The sequence below is a fragment of the Pteropus alecto genome, unplaced genomic scaffold (genome assembly GCF_000325575.1).
Source record: "Pteropus alecto unplaced genomic scaffold, ASM32557v1 scaffold182, whole genome shotgun sequence".
Taxonomy (NCBI): Eukaryota; Metazoa; Chordata; class Mammalia; order Chiroptera; family Pteropodidae; genus Pteropus; species Pteropus alecto.
The window spans coordinates 2,183,713-2,199,122 of NW_006433946.1; the positions used below are offsets into that span (position 1 = coordinate 2,183,713).

At 34.6% G+C, this 15,410-nt stretch overlaps 1 long non-coding RNA gene and 1 pseudogene across 1 annotated transcript in view; one reads left to right on the forward strand and one right to left on the reverse strand.

Annotated features, from left to right (window-relative positions):
* Positions 1-15,202, reverse strand: part of LOC112477100 — a 135,286-nt gene extending 120,084 nt beyond the window's left edge. The window contains exon 1 of the long non-coding RNA XR_003045321.1: positions 15,136-15,202. This is a non-coding gene — a long non-coding RNA (uncharacterized LOC112477100). The remainder of the gene's footprint in view (positions 1-15,135) is intronic.
* On the forward strand, positions 3,039-3,157 carry LOC112477126 (annotated as a pseudogene).
* Positions 15,203-15,410: the final 208 nt, after the last annotated feature.

Below are 15,410 nucleotides of genomic sequence, written 5' to 3' on the forward strand. Positions count from 1 at the left end.
ACTAGCTTTAGCTTCTCCTTTGAGTTCCAGGCCTGCAGCTCTGCCAATACACAAACAACTATACTTAGAAATCTCATTTCTTCAAGCTCTGAACTTTTCTGAACTTCTCATGTGACACTCCCCATTAGCTCTCCCTCCCAGCTTCTTTATGTCAGCCCCACCACCATTCTTCTGTCACTCAGACTTGAAACTTCATTTTCAACTTAATTCTGTCCTACTTCCCCTAATCCAATAAATCATCATATGCTGACCTTTTTTTTTTCATTCAAAATATCTTTCATTTATGGTTTCTCTTCTCCATTCTTACTGTTAATTCATATTCTCATTTTCTCATGGCTGAATGACTGAAAGCCCAACTGATCATCCCACTTCTAGACTGTTCCTGCCCCGTGCCATTTTCTCAGATTTATCTTTCTAATGAAAATTTGTTCTCAAGTCAAATCCTCACACAGTTTTCCTTTCTAGATTTGTTTCCCTCTAACTTTCCTCTAACTTGCTCCTATTTAGTTGTTTTTTTACTCTCATTTACACATGAAACTGGCTGGTTTTTTTAAAAAGTATTTTCTAGGTAGAAGGGGATTTTAAGCTACATTCATTTAAAGACTTTGTAGAAAAGCTGTAAAGTCCACCAACCATGGCAGAATTTGGTTCCTAGTCCTCCAACTCTATTTAAACTGTACTTTTAGAGTTTTCATTAGACTGAAAGATACCCAATCATTTGACACTGGATAATTTCATTTTATTATACTTGTCCATTGCCCTATAGTCACACAAGAACCTACTATAAGGTGAAGAAAAAGTAGTCTAGTAAAAACGATCTCATGTCTCTAAGACAAGAAGTAGACCAGTTATGACTAGCATTTTATAATAAAGAGGATGAATTCCTGTAACTATAGGCAACTCAAGGAGAATTTTCAGAAATGACAAAAGATCCCCTTTCTTTAATTAAATGTTCAACAAATGTAGATAAGTTCAACTTAGATAAATGCCCAATTACCCTTTAGACTTTCTAGCCCTAATTGAAAGTCATGAGAAGGTAATATTTATCATAATTTAAACAGACTTTAAAAGTTTGCTTCCTCATAATATTTAGTAGAAGAGATGAGAAAAAAATATTTTCTAATAAATATGATTCTCCTTCAAGAAGAGTAATAATTGAATATCAATTATTTTGAGAATAAGAGAAGCATTAGAACCTTATTTAGGGATACAGAGGGACAGCTAGGAAATGTATCTTCTCTTGGTTTTCAAGAATGTGGTATCTGAACATGACATCATTCATTTGTTATCAAAATGCCATAATTAGGGGAAAATATCACAGTTGGTTATTCTGGCATAAAATTTTTAATTCTCCAAATGCAAGTATTTCTTTTTCCCATTAGCACTTAATAAAATACCTTATACATGGGTAAGCATTTAATATGCATCTTAAAATTGAATTCAGTGATATCCCCCTCCTCCAATATTAATGATATTAAAACTGTTAAACAACTGGCTTCAGTGAGATTTCTAGTTTGCAGGAAGAAAATGAAAAGTGAAAATAGGCAGTATAATTCCAGATTCAATCTTTTCTAAGCTAAGATAATAAAATGAAAGACCTAAATCAGAGTAGGGCACCTGTGAGATACTTTTCTGATGTGTAATGTGGATTTATTTATAAATGCCAAAAAGTAAAAATTAAGGGGAAAAAACCCTCAACATGTTGTATTAGAATGGTTTACATCTAAGGAGTACAAGTTCTTTTGGAAGCACTCGCATATTTTCAAGGACATGCAGGTTCAGGTACATGAGTTTGTATCGGGTAAAAGTGTCATAAGTAGAACATGGTGTTTACAGCAAAGGGGCCCTGAAAAATCTCACACTACGCACCTTCAGAGTTGTTTTAAATTATAAAATTGAGTTTCCTAGAATTCTCATGAATAGGAGACTAATTTGTTTTTTTCTTCCCACTTCATGTATAGGAAACAAGGGTCAAAGAAGGGTAGGGCCATAGTTAACCTCACATAGCAAGCTAGCCCAAACACTGCCTGACTACTCAAGATCTATAGTGCATTAACTTTCACCTGCTCAGGAAAGAACAGGAAAGTCCAATGCTTTGTTTGGATGAAAACACAGGAATTCAGGTAAGCCAAACCAAACAGCTTAGTCAAGAACATGATTCAGCTTATTAGGACTAAGGGAGGCAAATGGGGAAAATAAGAAAGAAAAAAAAATTAAAAATTCTGCGATTTCTTAGACAACCTAATCCCCTTCAGCCAAAAAATCAACAGGAAAAATAAATTTTAAAAATATGTGAAGAGTAAAAGTTGAGAAACTTAGCAATAATCAAATTACATGTCCACGCGACATGATTTCTGATAATTTTAGGAAGAGAATTTGAACACGAAGGGGGTTGAACAGACTTTAAAAGGAATAAAGAGGGACATAAGAAAGTGAACTTGTCCATTTAAGCATGTTTTTCCCCCAGTCCTTACTGCTCATCTGAAAACAAGAAGTAGAGCAGGTCAGGAAAGGGGTTATGGTTAACACTGCAAGATGAAAGATAAGCAGTCAGGCAGTTAGAAGCCAAAGCATTTTATCTAAAAGAGCAGGTCTGGCCTTGTTTCCATCTTGATAAGAATTAGATTGGAGAGCTTGTTTGTCTATAGACTAGGATGGTGTGGCAGGGCTGAAGAAAGGGGACAGGGAACTTGGGGGCTTAGTTATGGAGTTGTGGCAAACCACTAATGTAGTGATAAGTCCCTCTTTTGTGTTAACCCGTCTCCCTGAACTTTGAAATTGTTAGACTCATCTGTTTAGATAACATGGCTATGTTTCTTTCAAATGTGGAGACTTAAATATCTAAAGAATTTAAGAGACCTGGACAGGCTTACTATCCTAGTCTAAAATTTAAGGACGATGGCTAACTGGTTAGGCCACTGACACAAAACTTGAAGGAAATGACATCTGAACTTAACGCCTCTTTATAGGGTATATTTATCTTTATTCTGAAGCATATGCACAATATATTCTGAGTTTCTTTTTAAAGTTGTGTTTTTCTCTACGGCCATGCCACCCTGAACAAGCCCGATCCCGTCTAATCTCAGAAGCTAAGCAGGTTTGGCCCTGGTTAGTACTTGGATGGGAGACCACCTAGGAAGACCAGGTGCTGTAGCTGCGAAAAATGAAAAATAGGGGATTGTGAGATGACAAGGTCCTTGCAGTCTGTGAGGTGAACCAAGGAGTGCCTCACCTAAAAATAAATAAATAAATAAATGAATAAAGTTGTGTTTTTAGTTCACTTCAAATTTATTTTATAACAGATTACAATTATAGGAGCTTCTATTTTATATGGCTCTATTTGATGATATAACTGGTTCAGAATTTTTTTTAATATAATTATTAAAATTGAAAAAGTTCTAAGGTCACCCAATTTTGTTCTTGGTGTTCTTGGATAAGAGCCACGGCTATAGGTCTTTCTGGGATTGTTATTATTTTTAGTATCACAGTTCATTTTAGAACTAAGAAATCAGAAATTTAAAGTTATATGTTATTTTTTTTTAACAGACCTTTAAAATTATTTAAGTGGCTCACTGATTTTAATTGTGGTTAGGTTATTCTGCTCATGCCATTAATTGCTCAAGTAGAGTTTATTGAATATGTAAGATGATTAGCACAGGAGGGTACATGATAAGATGGATATAATTCATAAACCTGTTGGGGTTTATAGTCTAAGCTATCTGAGAGATAAAGCAGAACATTTGTAGTCCAAATGGATAGATACAAGAACAAGTTTGTAAAAATGACAGGTGGGGAGAAAGATCTTAAAGCAATATATTCCTTCTTATCTCAGCTACTTTATAGATTGTCTGATAACATGAGTCTTATCTTCTGTCGTCCTGAGGCAGTCCCTATAGATAATTAGCTCTGGAAACCGCTGTGTCCAGAACAGTGTCCAGAATGCTCTACTAAGATTTTTTTTCCTAGAATGTGCCCTATTTAAAATTTTTTTTCTTCTACCTCTTGCCCTTGGCTACTCAGTAGAGCTGTGTTGGTATGTAAAGTCTGAGGCTTGAAATTAACTTTAATGATGATGATGATGATGATGATGATGATGATGACGATGATGATGATAGCAGTAGTAGTAATAATAATAGCAGCCCTCATTTATAGGAAACTTCGCATGTGGCAAGACTCTGTTAAGCATTTTATATAGGCTGTTTCTCAATTGGTTATAGATATGCTCTAGCTACTAAACCCATACTCTACCTCCACTCACACACAAGTTTTGCCAAAGAATAATTATCACTTGCTCTTCTATATCCTGACCTCCAGATGCTTTTAATTTTATCTCTTATCATAAAAATAATGTTTCTCTCTATATATGTACAATGTAGAAATATATAAAAGTTAAAAAGCAAAATAAAATAAATTCATAATCCAACCACCTAGAAATAAGCATTTTGATATAGTTTCTAAAAATTGCCATGCATATATAATACATATGTACACGTTTATTTACAAATGGAATCATTCTATTCTGTTGGTTTATAACTTTTTTCTAATAATCTGCTAATATCTTTCCATATGTTGAATAGTTAACTACATAATTTTTCATGGTTGCATGTTATCACAAGGCATGCATATATGTTTTTTTAAGCAATCTTACCATTGAATAATCTGATTATTTTTGTCTGCATTAATTTAACAAATACTCAATATAAATACTTTATAGTATTTACTCACTTCTTATAAAACCCAATTAGGCTATAATAACCTTACTGATAATGATAATCTTTTTACTATTTTACAGATAAAGAAACTGAGGCACAGAAAGTTTAAGTAACTTGTCCCAGGTCCCAGAGCTAGAAAATAGCAGATTGCCATTTAGGTTGTCATAAGCAATGCTGCAGTGAATATCCTCATTTCTTATTTTTTCTTAGAAAAATCCCCCAAATGCATTTGGCTTTTCAAATGCATTGGTAGTTAATATTCAAAAGGTGTACACTTTTCTGTCCCACGAGTTGTCTCTATACTTCAAGATCCTGTATATTTTAACACCCAGTAGACAATACTGGGTATTAAAATTTTAAATTAAACCTCATGCTGCTTTAACTTGTAGTTCTCATTCACTGTCCTGTTAATTTGGGAGACATTTTCAGTCATCTTCCTGGAGGGCTCCATAGCATTGGATAATATTTGATCATTCTTTTCTCATGCTTCTCAACTTTCTGCTGCTTCAGTGTGATATCACCCTCTGCTACTTCCATCTAACTTGTATTAACATTCCTTTTCTGTCTCCTTCACTAATACTTCTCTCTGACCTCCTTTTTAATTTTAGTGTTTCTTAGCTCTCCACTTGATTCCCTTCTCATGTTGCAGTCTCCCTGGGAAAGCTCATCCATTCCTATGGCTTTAACAACAATTTAAATGCTAATGCCTCAAAAATCATCATCTCCTGCCAGACATCTCCCCTAAATTCTAAAATTATATATGTAACTGTCTACTAGACATCTTCACCAGGGACATTTTCCAGGCTTTTAAAATGGCTTAAAATTGAACTCACTATTTCCCCGCTAAACCCACTCCTCATCTTGTATTTACCATTGTAATTTGATGTTACAATCAAACAACCAAATAACTAATGTGAGATGCATTCTGGACTTGGGAAGCAGTATAAGATAATGATGAGTGGAAAGCATTTTGAATCAGGTAAACCCGGGTTTGAACCTTACTCATGCGACTTAAAATCTGGATGACCTTGGGAAAGTTGCTCAAACTCTCTAAGCTCCGGTTTCATTATCTGTTGGCAAAGTGAGCAAAGTGTCTATTATGTACACTCTACCATGTGCTCATCATTTTTTATGGGACAAAGATCAACCCCCTTTAGTTTGGCACATAAGGCCCTCCAGACCTGGCCCTTTTCAGGTTCTTCAGTCTTTTCTCTCTCTGTACTTCACCTTCCATGGGACTCTTAAAACGGTATAATAATGGCATTTTCACCTCGCTTTTCTCCTCTCCCTGTCACTCCTCGCGCCACTTTAGTCTGACTTAGGCTCCAGGCGCTCCCTTGAACTAGCCCTTCATCCCAGGCACCCATGTCCCATATACTGCTAAATCTACTGGGTGTTTTCCACTCAGCAGTAATGGACACTTTGAACACTCCTCTTTCTTCTAATTCTTTGGCTACTCTTTTATTAATCACATTTTTGGCTTTTTGTTTCTATACATTCTTCCTCTGGGATTCTTCTTTCTTACACAGTTTCTCTTCTCTGTTTTTCTTTTTCTTTTTTTTTTTTTTTTTATTATTCTACTGACTATCTGTGGGAGATCATTTCTACTCTTAATGGTTTCAATTACAATCTGTATGCAAATGGCAATGAATCCTCTATTTCTAAGCTTCACCTCTTTCCTGAACCCTATATATTCAATTGCTCATAGGATTTTCCCATTTGATGGTCTTGTGACATAAGCACAATGTTTCCAGGAGGGACTTCATCATCCCCCTACACTCCCCTACCAACTTTTTTCTCATTAAAAAAGTGCACTTCTATAAATGGTACCACTTACCCAATTTCCTAAGGCAAAAATCTAGGAGGGTCTATACTTGACTTCCATTCTTTTTTGACCCCTAAATTTCAACCAGTTATCATATCTTATTGATTACAACTCATGAATTTCTCTAAAGTCTGTCATATATCTCCAGATCCATTGCTAATGCCTTAATCCAGATTGCTATGATTTTACTTAGATTCATTTATCTCTTTCCTCCAAATTTGCTCCTCATCAACCCATTCTCCACCATACTCAACTAGTTATTTTACCTCAATCTAAATCTGATAATACAACCCCTAATTTAAAACGCTTCAAGATAAAGCTCAAAGATTTAACATGATTTATAAGGCTCTCCAATACCTGGCCCTGGCCCTGTCTACCAGCTCAGACTACTTGCCATGTCTGCTCTCATACTGTGTTGTGTGATCTAGCTACACTAAACTTTATTCAGTTCCCAGTGTCTTTTTTGTCCCTGTTTTGCTTGTTTGAGATCCTCTCCTCTCCCAGGAGTCCCTTCTTTTTCTTGACTTACACCTACTTCCCAGTTCCTATTCTCTAGGATTGATTATGTCTCCCCACTTTAGATTTCTAAGATCCCAGTACTTTCCATCTCATTACAATACATTTCATTACTAAGAACTCTTACCCATTTGATAGCTAGTAATTAGATTCAAATCAGAGAACTATACAAATGTTATTTACATTCCTTAAAATTTTATTTTAACCTAATACATTTAAATATGCAATCATTCACCAATTTTTGGATATGGAACTATGGCTTAAAATTTGGAGATGAGTCCGTTGACTGAAGATCCATTCAGTCTTTTTTTTAACCTGGTGAACCATGTGTAAATTCTAGTTTCACTTTGTTTAACGTGGAGTGAAAATGTAAAAACATTTGCAAACCAAACTGAATGTAGAATTTTCTGGATTATTAAGAATTTCTTCGGAGTCTTTTCTGTTTGTATCTCCTATACCTAATTTTGATAGAAACATTTTTAATGATTCTCCTTTACTTAGTCTTTCCAAAATATGCAAATCAATTTTCAAAGAAATGACTCTTTCATTTTACACTCTATTTTATTGAATTATGTAAGCAACGTTTAATTATATTACATGGTTATAGTAATAAGTCAACTGTCATAAATAGTTTGGGCATATACACAACTAATTCTTGGCAAGCTTGCAACTCAACCAATGACAAGAGAAGTGTGTAGGATTTCTAAAGTGTAGCCTACTAGTGGGGAGGTTTCATTGAACTCTGAATATTAATCAGTTTGTTTTGCAAAGGCAATTGGTAGTATTGGTTAATGTGCCCAGTCAGTTAAGTGGAGGTATGTTAAGAGTACTGTTAACATAGTTCTCTCTCTTCCACATTGACTGTAGGCACTGTGAGGACAGGAGAAGTGTGCACGTCTTAGATAGGGACCATCTTTCTTTTTATTCACCACTATGTTCCCCACTATGTGTCACACAATAAATATTTGCTGAAGAGTTGTATATATTAATAAATATGTAGACTACCTACCCCTCATACTCTATTCTTCCTCCACGGTGGCTGAAGTGTCAACTGCTTTAAACAGCCTGAATTTCCTGACTGATCTCTCTATCCTCCAAATAAAATGTATAACTTCCTTTTTTCTGCCCTAGTGTACTCTACACCTACTCCCAACATACCACTTTAAAATACTCCTGTTAACATTTGTTTCTATTTCTCTCTACTCCATTACATATCCTTTGAAGGCAGAAAATTGTTTTTTATTTTTATATGGTATGTTTAATATATGAATGGCACATGCTATTTGTCCAAGAAAAGGAATGAATAAATAAAATAGCTCCGCCATGTAGGTATTCTTGTCACCACTTTAGATGAGGAAACTGAAGCCAGAAAAGTTAACTAGCTTAAATACTACTACAAAGCAAATAAATATTGGGGTCTCCTTGGTCTGTGGACCCCAAAGCTCATGTTCTCTTTCAACTCTGTCTCCTTTGATCACCCAATAAGATAAAACCTCTTTTAGTAATGGATAAAGCATTTCCTGGCCCCAATCAATTCTTTTTACTTGCGAGCCATTTGTGAATATTTTCTTTGCTTAATTTTTTTATAGGTGAATAGCAAGGAGGAAGGGCAGATGAAAAATGCTTAGGAAAAAGGATACAAACCCGAGCAATAAGGAAGAGTATGTGGTTTGAATTAGAGGAATGTGGGGGTTGAGGTGGAACAGAGACTATATGAAGCATACTAGATCACAGGATATAGATTTTATCCTATGGCATTACTTAACCCATGGAATGAGAACATTCATGTAAATTATCCATTCCATCGTTCCTCTCCATGGTATTTCCCATATGTGGTTTGGGAAGGCTTCCTATAATAGAATGATTCCAAGTGGTATCTTGAATGATAGGGGAAAATATATCTTAGTGTTTGGAAAAATAGATTTAATCTGCAGGCTGAAATTCCAGTGATATTGAAGGAAGTGACACAAATAAAAAATAGGCAAATCTCAATAATGGACAGAGTGAAAAAAGAGCCATTGAAACGTTATAGTAAGCAGTGGAGAATCTCCACAGAATCAAGAAGAGAAAGACAGAACATCTTTTTATTCATGATTTTCTCAGACCTCCAACTCCATACCACTGATCCTGGTATTCATCTTTGATTTTATCCAAATTAGACTTGCTTAATAATCATATGAGTTCTTCAAATACCATATTTTATGCAAATATCTTTGCTCTGAAACCAGTAACTTCCTATTTTAGAAAATTCAAACCTAAAATCAATTTTCTAGTTTGCATAACACTTCTATATCTGATTTTCTTTCCGTATACTTAATAATGTAGAGATTCAACTTTTTGAGTTTCACCACAAATTAATTCTCTTCCGTATCATCTGATGAAAATAAATCCGGGATATACTACTATCCTTCCTACCTCTACTCATTTTTAGTTTTATTTAGCAAAGATACATGTCCCTGCGGTCAGTTTCTTCAATATTATCTCTGTAACATCATCTTTTTTATTTTTCTTTACTAGTTATAAATTTTCTTAACCCAAAGGCAAGATGGGTCAGTGGTCTTTCACTTTTCCAGCTACGAATTTACTTAAATCACTTACCACAAATTTAGTTCCCCTAAAATCAAATGGGCTTTCTTTACTTAAAAATAAAAGTACAAAATCATCTAAAAACAAAAAATATAAATATCATTTCAGTATGCTTTATCTTCATGTTTGAATGCCTGGTCCATCACTTGGCAACTTGGTAGACTGAGGCACACCACTATGTCATTTTAAGTGTCTTGTTACTCATTCTAGTAAATGGGGTTGACAAGGGCATCCACATCATATGACTGTTTTTGAGGGTGAAATTTAAAAAAAAAAAAAAAATGGAAATCACCACAGTGACGGCTACATGATAAGGCCTTAAAAGGTAGCTGTGATCATTATTACTACACAGGAGCATTAACATAGTTGAATTTAATTATTAGGATAGATCATAGATCTGCTTTTGAGCCCTTGAAATGTGATTAGTCCAAAGGGAGATGCAACATAAATGTAAAATATAAACTAGATTTCAAAGACTTTATGAAAAACAAAGAAGGTAAAAGATTTATAAGTTTTTATATGCTTATATGTTGAAATAATATTTTAGATATACATGATTAAATAAAATATATTAAAATTAATTTCAGTTGCTTAATTTTTTAATGTGGCTACTAGAAAAAAATTACGTATGTTGCTAGTATTTGTCACACATATGACACTTCTATTGCATAGCACTGCTATAGATAATGATAATCACAAACTCATAAGTGGGTTTAGTTTTATTTAGAATTCCCATTGTAAACTTTCTAGCTCAGGTAAAATGTTGTCACTGATAATGAACTTTTATTAATCTTATTATATATACACATTTGAAATATTTTGAAACCTCTCATTATAAGATATATAGAAAATGTTCTCTTAGAATTATAGATATTAAAAGATTGACCAATATTATAATTTGAAATTCTTTTGATAACATTTAACAAATGTCCTTATATAGCCTGTGAAAATGATAATTAAAGTTTGATACTTGGGTATCACATATTTATGGACCCAGTTAACTTATATCTGTGTGGGGAATCGAAGGTCTGTATGATAGTAGATGGAAAAACTTAGTTGATTTTACTACAAGGCATGCAGATTACCAGAAGATCAGTAATAGATTGTGGTTAAAAAATGGCCCCAGAGAAGCCTGTGTAAGCAAAAGAGGTTGTCTAAAAGCTGTCTGGGGATAGGGTTGCTCTATGACTGTACATCTTGTCTCTTGTGTGTCCTTGAACATCATCTGACTATGATGAAAACCCAGTCATGTGATAACTAGTTGTGAAAAAAAAAAGTCTTTTATAAATAAATTCACCAAAGCCTCATGATGCAGGCCTCAGTTTCTATCTCTGTAAATTGAGATGATCGCCAATAACGCTAGCTCAGAAATAAGATGATAATATATAGCATATTCGAATAAATAGTATAAACAGACACCTACTTTTTTACATTTACATATACCACAAATTTTTAAAGGGTAATTTTAAATATTGGTTTACTGTATAGATCATAAAAAGAAACAAGAAACTGCTTAAACATTCATTACAGAAGAGATACACATGACGAGACTCAACCCCCAACGCCAGCTGAGGAATTGTAGGGACTCACATGGGCCAAGCAGTGCTCTACGTTTGTGTAGGTCCCGACTCTCTGCTTCTGCTCTTTGTTTCTCTTTTTTAAGCTCATTCAAATTCAGAGGAACTGAAAATTAAGGTACATTTCCCTTAAAATTCCTCTGTAACAATTTATACCTAAACTTTTAGTTGCCTTTCTGGAAACTTTCCAACAAAATTTTCAAAATCTATTGTAAATACCACCTTTACTATGAGGCTATTCTTGGCCCCTAAACATTCTCTCATAATGTTATTTGTACCTTTGTTTTGACCCTCGGTGACAGCTTTTCTTTATAGTCATTATTATATACACATCTTATTCCTTCTACTGTTTTGTGCCTTCCTTGATAGAACTCTTTATACTTCACACTTTAAACCTGTGTTCGAATACACTCATCTCTGTATGTGTGTGTGTGTATGTGTGTGTGTGTGAAATACCAAGTGGACGTGTATATGACATCCAAGCAGAAGTTATAAAAACTTAAGCTCAGATCTCTCTCCTGGTGTTCAACCAGTATCTCCAGTTTCCTACCAGCTATCTCCACTTGGATGCTATACTGATATTTCACACTCGATATGCTCAGTGTGTTCCTCTTCTCTCTACCCCTCAAATCTGTTTCTCTCCCTGTGATTTTGATGTCAGCAAATGGCACCATTAAGCATCTACTTTTCCAACTCAGAAACTAGGGTATCATCCTTAATTTAGCCCTCTTCCTCACTACCTACCTACAATCAATCAACAGCCTAGCATATTCTACCTTTTAATTATCATTGGGATCTAACCACATCTCCCCATTTCTAGAATACTCTCATAACACAAGTTACTGTTACCTTTTTCCAGGATTTACTGCAGCGGCTTCTACTTCCACATTATCATCCCTCCAAACTAACCTCACATTGAATGAAGCCCAAGTAATTTTGCAAAGCTTATCATGTCAGAACTTTCATTAGGCCTTGTTTCCCTTGGTATGAATTCAAATCCCTTGAGTTAGAAAAACAAAACTCTAATACCTGATGCTACTCATCAGTCCAGTTTGATCTCTTGCTCCATCTCTGTTCTCATCCTATGCTCCAGCCGTATAGAACATGCAATCCCCTAAAAGTACCAATTCGTATTTATTTCTCTTTCTGTTTTCTTCTTTCTCTTACTTGCCTTTGTCTTCTCCCCCGTGTCTACCTGTCTTTCTCTCTCCACCCTCCTCCCCTCCAGGACTTTTAGGTGTCTTAACTCTGTTCAGAACATATCTTCCTCTCTCACCTTTCTGTCTTCATCAAATTTACTTTTATTTATCCCTTTGGACTCAGCTTAGATGTCACTTCTACCAGGATATATTTCCTCACTCCAAGAGAAAATTAGGTTCTCCTTCCATTTGTTTCCATAGCACTTTACTTTTATATTTACAATAATAACTAATGTTTTATTCCTAATTATTCCTTTGCTTTCTCACTGTAAGATAATTTTCTTGAATACAGGGACCGTGTCTTATTCAATATTATGTCCTAACCACCCAGTCTGGCACATTGGAAGTACTGAATAAATGAATAAACTACAGTACTTAGCAACATGGCTGCATGCAGTAGGTATTATAATCTCTTAAGTTTTAGATGATATCACTAGTAAATACTGTATCAGGAACCAATCATGGAGAAAAAAGAGTGCAGACAGGAAAGGGACAGAGCTTATGTTCTCAAATTTTCCAAGTGGATTCAAATTTAATTTTGTAAACTAAATCTATACACTCTATCCTCTTAAATTCTCATGTTATAGGCTAATTCTGTACACATTTGCTTAAATTTCTCCCAGGACACAAAGTGACTTTGCCAAGAATCCTAGAATAAATAATGTTCACTAGGCCAGATTTCTAGAATGAAAATATGACTATGTTGTTTTATACTTGTTTTCTTGTTCTTCTAGTACTATTTACCAAGTAATTTCTTTAGGGTTCTTAAAAGAAATAAATAAAAACTTTCTATTTTCAAATAATAACAATTTATTACTATGACAGAATTAGTTTTAAATTTAAGTTTTAAAGTATATACATTCTTTCATAACTAGATCTTCTAAATACTTTGTTTAATATTACTCAGTAAAATGACCAAGGATATTTTCGTGCTTAGACCCATATGAAGGCTTACTTATAGTAAAATATCAAAAGGCCTTGCCGTGTCATAAATTAGATGTTACTACATATAAATCAGGCCTGCTTTGTACATTGTGATAAATGGGATGGGATAAATCATTCACTTTTACTGTCATTCAGATGGCCAATGATGTAGCTGTCCTTGTTTCCCTAAATTAGTTTTATTATAGAGCTCTGCCATAATAGTTGGACAAATGGGATGAATTCAGATCTCATAGACCAAAATAAATTTAGAAGCTGAAGCTCTTTTCTCTTCCCAGACTACTGCATTTGCAGTTTATATGATCTCAAATGGTGAAAATAAGTCTTAATTTAAAAATAAGGAAGGTAGAAAAAATCTTTGCTTCTGAGAAATACAACGGTTATTTATAATTCAGCCTCCAGAGAACTAAAGAATAGCAGATAAATAGAAACCAAAGTCTACAGATTTAAAAATGTAAAAGTGAATAAATTATATTAGTTGTTCTTTAATTCTTTGCTGGTATAGGTGACACTCACTCTCCAACAGAAGGCTGATAAGCACCATTACTGATATGTGATGGCTTCGATGCGCTGGGTTTCCATGGGACACTAGCATTGCCCAAAGCTACTTCTGTATAAACTTCTATGCGGTGACTAATAAATGTAGTTGAGTTATACACCACATTGGAAATGTATTTGGCAAGGCCTCCTGATATTAATGAGCCACTCGATTACAGAAAGGCAAACACATATCCTTTATTATCTTGGTCATTTTTGAAGGCTTTTGTTTGTTTGTTTGTTTTTATGTGGGCTAATTGCTTTCTGAGTCAGATAACACAACTAACCCAAGCATATTAAAACATACATCATCTTTAAAAAAAAAAAAATCATTAAGACAATTTATATTGATGGAATGACATGTTAGTAAATCTTATGTAGCCCCAAAGTCACCACACTATATCGGCCGCAAGGACTACTTGGCTCACAGCTCCATGGACTTCTAGCTGCCTGTTGTCCCTCCCCCTCTCCAAGAGGCGGGAGTGTTAAATTTTCTGTAGGTTAGGAACTATGAACCAGGATAAGAAGAATTCGAAATGTCAGCGCAAATGAACATTTTATTAAAGCTGAGAGATGTCATATTGTATATGGTGGCTGGTCTCTCAAGAGGATGATAATTTTTTTAAAAAAACAAACATTTTTATAATTAAGGCAGATAATGATTTTCAGTATACTATAGTTTAAATAGATAATATTGTATGTCTATTTTAGAGTTTCTATTAAACACACACAAAAAGATAAGACCACAGAACCCATTTTTATTTCAAAAGAATTAGGCAACAACCCACTTCATATCTCAAAAGCTTAAGAGAGCTACTGGAATTCTTGGCTAATAAAATACTGTTGTCTCCTTCCCCATGCCCGAAGCAGAGTTTTTTGCTTGTGTGTTATGTGATCAAGTGACCATGTTCTTACCTAAAATCAGATTTGTCAAAACATTAAAGAAGAAAGCAGAAGACTGTAGGCTTACACTTGTAGCTTGGGAAATATATCAGTGTTATGGTATAGCTAAACTACCATTTGTTAGGATGACTACAAAGTAATTTGGCTAAGAGTTTGGAAAAACATGAGTCATTTTTTCTCCCAGTTTTTTTTCCCCCTCGAGTGTTATCAAATGATAGTAAAATATAGATACATGTTACGATCTGATGCAAATAACTAAATAAGTAAAACAGTGAAGGGAGGTGGGGTGGGGAGACAAAGAACAGACTGTTTAAAAGCCAAAATATCGGGTTACTTACATTGTAGAAGTGAGACGAGGAGAACATGATGGTGGGTGTAACTACAGCAACCATCCTGAAGTCTGAGGAAACTCGTCAGGTCAAAGCCAGGAAATTCCAAATGGTTGTATGTGTCTCATTCCTGGGGAGAGACAACATGAGGTCAGATTTTATTGTATATATATATCACTTCAGAATGGACAGAGTTGGGACTGGGGGTGAATCTCGGAAATGCCCTTATGCTATAGAATTAATAGTAAAGAGGTTAGTATTGATTTTAGCACTAAGAAGAGCAA